Below are 6,462 nucleotides of genomic sequence, written 5' to 3'. Positions count from 1 at the left end.
TTTTTTTACATATTAAGGCAAAGTAAATTTGTTTTTTCAATATTTTGTTTGCTATTTAATTACGATTTAAATGTAAAAATAAAGTAAAAATTCATAAATTATTTTCAAATTATTAATTCTCACAAAAATAGAAAAAATTTTAAATTTTAAATTGTTGATTAGTAAAAAGATTTTTGGTACTTGTTTATTTATTACACATACATACAGGATTTCTCAGAATGCTTGGTCCAAAATTTGTAGCGATTGTACAGGATAATTCACATAACATCCGAACCCCCTTATCTTTTTTACTTTTCTATTTAGGACAAAACGATAAAAAACAAAGTTTTAGTAAATATTCTTGTGATATTAAGGAATTACATGGAAAAACAGTTGGATATTGCGTTTCAGAGAGATATAAAACAAAATGCTTGTTTTTTTTTTAATAGAACACCCTGTATATTTATCGTTTTTTAAATGCCTCTACTTTTTCTGATTACAGCAAAATACCGGATATAAAACACAAATAATTAAAATTAAAATAGATAAAAAAAATAAAAATAAATCTAATAATATCAAGTGCTATCTAGGTATAATTGAAACTAACACAACGATGGTATAACCCCTTTTTCTTTTTAGTTTTGAAGATAAATTATTGCAATTTGGGACATCGTATTAAACTTCACTTTTTGACATTTTAACGATTTTTCAGTCACTTCCGGTTTCGGCGGAAATGACAGTAACTTACAAAATTCTTCATAATTTTCTGAATCCAATGATCTGAATAAGTGAAATTTGAGACATATTTTTTTTTTATTTTAATTTTTTGTTTTCCATTTAGGTTTAGGTGTGTGTTTCAGTTTACTCTAATCGACCCATACAATGCTACAAAAATCAAAAACCCGTTAAAAATACTAAACGATGTAATTTATTAGCAAATAAAGTTCATCGAAGAGTTTTTTGGGACGTACATATATTTTTCAAAAGAAAATATCTTTTGGTGGCACACCCTACCTAAAAATTATAGTAGTAAATTAACGCACGTTAAAGTTCGTCCTTTATAAATAATCGTGATTATCTCCAAAACAGTTGAAGATAAGTATAGGAAACCTCTATATCAGTCGACGCAGAATTTAATTCTACATGTTCCTGACTGATAAAATTGTTACTGTTTCATTTGAATAAAATTAGTTTTCAATCTTTGAAAATTACCGTGTTGGCCGCAAAATTTTGAGGACCTTGTGCATAGCTAGGTCAAATGTGACACATTTTCGGTGAATACATAATAAATACTACTAATAATGGAAGTATGTCCAATTATACAAATGGTAGAGATATTTAATATTAATCGCGACGTTTCATCTAGCATTTTTTTTTTAAATCTAAATATCTCGAAAACGAAAACCATAAATTTTCAAGGCATGGACGTGGCGACAAAAATTACTCAAAATAACTCATAGAATCGACGAATGATATAAAAAAATGGGGTATTCCAGGCTAATGCGGCCTGCCTAATAATAATATGCCGCGGACTCCCGCACAAGTCTCCGACTTATGGGCTAATTCTCGTAACTAGAATGAGGAGTAGAGATATTATTATTATTATTATTATTATTATTATTTAAAATTCGATAAAATTCCACGCGGCGGATAACATGAGGTACATGCTGTCCAGCAACACGCCATTCAGTTGGTATCTGGAATTGAACCGTATCTGAGTGTTCATTGCATTTCACTATTTCCTTTTCTTGAGGTGTTTTCCAGCAAGTGCGCGAAAATTGGATTCAGAGGAGTCGTGCGTGCACCGAAAATGGTGGTGGACATTTTGAGGATATGTTGTAGTTTGTTTTGTACTTGTGCGTTTAAAAATTACTGAATTTTGCCTTTTGGTAAGTACCTAAATTATTTTTAATATGTATGATTATTTGGATGACGTGAATCTTGGGGTACCTACGTTAATTATACATTTTTCAAATTCATAATTTGATTAAAAGTTAAGTTCCTGTTTTAAGAGATTCATAATTACTAAAATTAGAGCTAAAATTTAAGCACAACACTATCTTCGTACTTCAAAATCGATACAATTTACTAAATGTTTCACAATAATAGTTGGTTACATTTTTCCCGTAGGACAAGTGCCGCGTGCACATGTGGTATGCACCAGTATGTAGCGTTAGGTTAAGCGTTGTTGTCACGTTGTGATAAAACTCCCCAATATTAATACTCGCTGTATTTTGAAAACTGTTAATCTTACGCCCTTATAATATACAACTTTTTTGTTCATTTATGATTACTCTATCTCATGCTGAAGTAATGACAGTCAAACTTCTTACACCCTGTATAATTAATAACGTACAAATTAGAATAATTTGTACGTTACTTTCATAATTATTTGTCTGATTGTGAGTTTCAAGTATAAATCTGAGGAATCTAGTTTAAAACTGCACTTGAACTAACTCTGGACTGGACAGAAATGGTAATAAAATTAGGAAAAACATTCCCCGCAATTCGTAAACGACGGCCCCATTTCCGGACCAAAACAAGATGTAAATCGCGTTACATTATAATAATAAAAATTCAACACTGGAACTTCCATTGTTTGCCTTTTAAAATCAAACATCTTTACTGTCAATTTGACTGATTTATATTCAACGTAAAAGTTTTGCACTCGAATAGTGCGCCTTAAAGGACCACATCTGCGTCTAACTTTATTTCTCTGGAAGGGGATGTTTGTTTCGCCGAATTTGTTTAAGTTTTAAATTGTCTCCCCATTTTACTTTAAACTTTCGGGAGCACGGACTTGAGTCGGCCTGCCAAGACGGAATTTGTGTTAATTGGAATTTCAAATACAAACCTGGAAAAACATCTGTATGTTCTCTTTTATTAAAAGTTAAAAACTATAATAAACAGGATGGATAAGATATTTGGAAAGTAAATAAATTGAATTATGGAAATTCCATTGCCAAAAATATTTTTTATAAATAGAACATATTTTTTAAACATCTTACCACAGTAATACGAAGAAACATTTTTGGAACCACTGACTCCATTGTTGTGTAGTTTACTCATAGGTTCCAAATGTTACCATCATATCCAATAATTTATTGTTATTGCTTTAATGAACCAGCTGAGCCTTTTCGCACTTAACATGCATACAAAGACAAGAACACAGCTAAATAATCCGCAAATGTAAATAACTTTGATCATTTGTGGTACACCCTGTATATGCCAACAATTTTATTTAACAACAAGAACAACCAGCTTTAAAACAACAAAGTAGAAGAATATAAAAACAGAATAAAGTCTCATAGACCAGCTGAACATTGAAACTTGTACTGGAACTTCACTTGACACCATTTTCAAATGAAATGATTATCTCACCTTTAGTACAACTCTAAACATAAAATGAATTCACTTTGGACGGTTCATTATCCGCAACGTTAATCAAAAATGCACCTTTAGTTAACTACTGTCGGAAGCAATTTTAACATACGCCTAACAAGGATCTCGATCATTATATATCAAGAAGAGCATTAAGATATGCAAATGATCTCCTTTGTGCAAAATTTTTATGAGCTTTCCATTAAAATTGAAGGAAAAGGAACTAAAGCACAACATTGGGTACTCGAAACTGGAAACCATCTTTAAGAGAATAACTTATTTAAGTGATAATTACCCGTCAGAGGGCGTCTGAATCCCGGCAAGGATAAAAGCAGATGTTAATATTCTACGTGTCTCGGATTAAATGTCCTTATTTTTCTGAAAGAGTATGAAACTTTACGTTGTAGCAGTCACTTATCACTTTTATTGCGAGACTCGTGTCTTTAGCGTTGTTTCAGATGCATTTTGAAGTTATATACTAGGGAGTTATAATTTTTTGTATCATGTTTTCGTAAGAAGTGTCTTGGAAAAAATAAAAGAGATATATTAGAAGACAAAAATTCCTTTTCGTTTGAGACGAAGGTTTTACGAGAGGGAACAAAGGAGATGCATCTTAATAATACAGAAAGGTATAGCACCATTCTGAGGGCATACTTATACATTCCATATTCCTGCTAAATTGCTGTTGAAGATTTGTTTTTATAACATATAAAGATGTAGAATACCTAGCTATCTCGCATACACAATAAATTAATTTAAAATTGTATAAAATCACTATAAAAAGTATACAAATATTGATTTGAAGGTCTCTGCATATAATAAATACGAACAGACATCACATATACAGGGTGTCCCTAGTTCGGGTTGCCTATACCTGAAATAGATACAAAATTTCAATAGTCAAAAAAATCATTCTTCATAAAAATGTTTGCTTGTCCAGCAGATCTTGGCAAGATAGTCATTTGTTCAATTTAATGCAAAGGGTGTTCAAAAATTTGGAAAAGGTAAAAACAGTAAAGATTAAAGTACCTTAAATCTTAAAGCTACGTGAAAAAGTAATGAGGAAAAGTTGCTTGGAATTAAATTTTATGTTTAAATATAAAAGCATAGCTTTCTAGTTAATACTCGACATTCTGGGATATTCTAGGACTCTACCCATTTTTTAATACTTTCGGAAAAGCCATTCTATTTTAAAAATATTTCTTTATTGAAAAACAGATACATATGTTTGCATATTAATAATTTATTTTTTATACAGGGGGATCAAAAACCTCAAAAACATTAATCCAACATTTATTTTGAGAACACAGCAGAATCAGTATGTACGCGCCATTACAAAACTATTCTACATGAAGTCCGCCAAGTTCAACACACCTCTCCAATCTTTTTCTAAATGCAACTAACGTAGGTTGAATGTATCATTTCTTCATTTACTTGGGCAACAGCTTCAATTATCCTGCTTTTCAAGAAATCAACATTGTGTTGCACTGGTTCTCTGTACACTCTTTCGAGAACCCCCAAAGGAAATAATCAAGCGGCGATAAGTCAGGGGACCTTGCTGGCCAACAAATAGGACCATATCTTCCTATCCACTTCTCTCGAAATTTTCTGTTAAACCAATTGCGGACTAGAAATAATTGTTGAGTGAGCGGGACAACCGTCTTGTGGGAAATACGCTCTTTGTCTATATTCCAAATGTTCTTCTTCTAATTCTGGCCAGAAAAACGTTATCCGAAAGTATTAAAAAATAAGTAGGGTCCTAGAATATCCCAGAATGTCGAGTATTAACTAACTAGAAGGTTATGCTTTTATATTTAAACATAAAATTTAATTCCAAGCAACTTTTCCCCATTACTTTTTCAAGTAACGTTAAGATTTAAGGTACTTTACTCTTTACTGTTTTTACCTTTTCCAAATTTTTGAACACCCTGTACATTAAATTGAACAAATGACTGTCTTGTCAAGGGCTTCTAGACAAGTAAAAATTTTTATGAAGAATGATTTTTTTTTGACAATAGAAATTTTGTATCCATTTCAGGTATAGGCAACCTGAACTGAGGACACCCTGTACATATATCACTATCATTTTTTTTTAAATTCTTCGTCTGAAGTATAATATACTGCCACTACTACTGTTAGTATTAGTAGTATTACAGTATAATACAATAATACAAATGATACACGCATACACTTTTTTATAAATACATATATTCTAAAAGGATAAAGAACCGCGCCGCGCCATTATTCCATGGCTAGAAATTGGCCTCAATGATTTGGGATCGAGGGGGATTATCCCCCTTTATCCTGCCTCATCTCGTGTAGGCCTGGACAGCCTTCGTAGGTGGGCCCCATCCGTCGTCTACCCCGACCGCAAATGCGGCCGGTGTAGGCGCTTTGTGGGACCTCCTTTTGTCCTGGCTGGGCCCCGCCGGCTAGGGCCCTTTCTTCTGGCGCTCTTCTTGCTTCGCCGGCTCGTCTGTGTAAACCCCGGGGGTTGTGTCATATTTATGTGTGGTATGGTTGGGTAGGGCAGTGCGGCTATGCAGCCTGGGATGCGTTTTGCTAAGGTGGCCCTTAGGCTAGCGCGGGAGGGAAGGGGTAAGGAGGGTATGGGGGGTGTGTATGTGTGTGTGTCGTTGTCTTCGTTTCTTGATCCTGGCTGTCTCTGAAACAGAAAAGGTTAGCGGGCGGGGGGGATAAAGAACCATGACTTTGAAGAGGTCGATCATATTGAAAAGAAGAATATTTTTTCCCTGTTCTGTTTATAGTCTATGAGTTTGGCGGAATTTTCAAATCCTTGCACAAATAAACTTATCAATGGCATGATTTATGTGTGGCAAAAGAATTTGCCAACAGTGTCCCCAATAAACTTAAATATTGTACTCCAAATTTTATTTCGGGAATTAACGAAATTGGATACAAGACATAAAATTTTAGATGTAGTGTATAAAGCTGCCTTTGATTATTCGCAAACACGAAAAAAAATAGGGGAAACTAAATGATTCTTTTACAGGTGTTTTATCTTTCCCTATCACTTATACTATAATTTGTTTTGAGGTCAGTATTTATGTATAAGTAATGCGAATAAAGTTATGCCGTTTA

The sequence above is a fragment of the Anoplophora glabripennis genome, unplaced genomic scaffold, assembly GCF_000390285.2.
Source record: "Anoplophora glabripennis isolate ALB-LARVAE unplaced genomic scaffold, Agla_2.0 scaffold69, whole genome shotgun sequence".
Classification (NCBI taxonomy): Eukaryota; Metazoa; Arthropoda; class Insecta; order Coleoptera; family Cerambycidae; genus Anoplophora; species Anoplophora glabripennis.
The sequence above is the reverse complement of the archived record's forward strand: the minus strand, read 5'-3'. Positions refer to the sequence as shown.